We start from the raw sequence: 1,655 nt of genomic DNA on the forward strand, positions 1-1,655 counted from the left end.
AGTCGACTTTTGACTAGGCTGTACATATTCAAGGATGAGCATATTTTATAGGAAGTGGGAAAGTCATTAAGGTTAATTAGAAATGAAATGAGGTTAGTTAATTAGAATATTTAGGAGAAATTATACCAGCTACTCATTTAAAAAAGAGAAACAGCTGGACCAAGAGGGAGAGAGAAAAGAAAGCAAGAGACTGAGAGAGAGAGAGAGAGAGGAGAAGATATAAGTAGAATTATGGAAACTGTTCATTTTCATTCTGTTGACCTCAGGACAAAGCCGAGTTAAGAACACAAGGGAAGTTAATTCTTAAGTGTGAGCAAGGACTGAAGAACCAGGGCCTGTGGGTGGCGCTGGGCTCAAGAAGGCACGTGCCAGGCCAGGCCCTGGGGGTGGGGAGCAGTCAGAAGCCCGGGGGGTTGCTGGTGACCATGCCAACTCGTTCCACCAAGGCCTTGGAGATGCTCTTGAAGTTACGGAACAGCTCCTGTTGCTGTGGGTCAGACTGCAGAGTGGCCATGTTCTCCCGGACCCGGGCTGCCGCCTCGATACACCAGCTGTCACACAGCATCTTCTCGTGCTGGGCTGTAGGGTGGCCCTCGCTCAGGGATCTTGGGTCCCTGGACAGAACTACCACCATGGCGTAGAGGTCAATGGCACTGTCTGCCGGGCGCTGCAGCACGAACTGTTCATTGATGGTCCCCTTCTTGTGTTTTATTAGCTTGGCCTCCACCACAGCGGCAAACTGCTCTAGAGCCTTCACTGTCAGCTCTCCACTCCGAATCAGCTCCTGGTGGATGACAGCACTGAGACTCAGGCCACTGCCCAGCCCTGCCCGCCTCCTCAGCTGTTTGCCTGCCTCTCCTAGCAGGAGGCTGGCATTACCAAAGGGATTCTTTAGAGCATTGCCAATTCCAGAAATTTCCTGGCCTTTGTCCATACAGCCCTGAAGAGCCACAACCAGCCGGAGATTGTCATCGGTCCCCTCGCAGCTCCGGAAAATGCGAAGGTCTTGGAGAACGCACTCTCCCCCAGGCTCCTTCATGAAGCCCATGCCGCCCATGATCTGGATGCAAACACCCCTCCCAGTTTCTCTGGCCCTGGGACTTTTACCTTAAGATGATTATAGTAAATAAATGTAAATATTTATGGTATTTTGTTATGACAGCCTTAAATTAATGCACATATAAGTGACTTACCTATAAAAACACATGTGATAATAATCCAATTTATATACATCTAGCTAACTGGATATAAGGATAAACAGTTGTCAGGGAGAAGGCCACAAGTGGTCTAATGAGCTGCCCTTTGGAGGAAGTCCTGTGGAGTGGCTGGGACAGGCCAGGGCCACGCATAAAGGTGAGTCCACGAGAGATAAACCTTGGCTCATGTATGGAAGGTTATCATATGCTTGAGATAGCTTTCGGTTAAATCTCAAGCCTAATGTCTGAGTGAATTACACTGGTCGGTGTAATTACTCAATCATGTTGTTGCATGTACCCTAGGCTTTTTCCCATCGCAAGGCATCGCAGCCAGGGAGTAATAGCAGAATCTCATTCTCCTGGGGATCTGCTTAAGGACATTTGGAGCGCTCCCAGCAAACGTAGCCCCCTTGTCTTTACTCCTGCTCACCTACAGCCAGAGAGAGGCAACAGGACATT

At 49.0% G+C, this 1,655-nt stretch overlaps 1 pseudogene; it reads right to left on the minus strand.

Moving 5' to 3' along the window:
- Positions 1-330: 330 nt before the first annotated feature.
- Positions 331-1,063, minus strand: LOC112820921 (very long-chain specific acyl-CoA dehydrogenase, mitochondrial pseudogene; annotated as a pseudogene).
- Positions 1,064-1,655: the final 592 nt, after the last annotated feature.

Source organism: Callorhinus ursinus, unplaced genomic scaffold, assembly GCF_003265705.2.
Source record: "Callorhinus ursinus isolate GAN/ISIS: 27379988/994484 unplaced genomic scaffold, GSC_fseal_2.0 scaffold1, whole genome shotgun sequence".
Taxonomy (NCBI): Eukaryota; Metazoa; Chordata; class Mammalia; order Carnivora; family Otariidae; genus Callorhinus; species Callorhinus ursinus.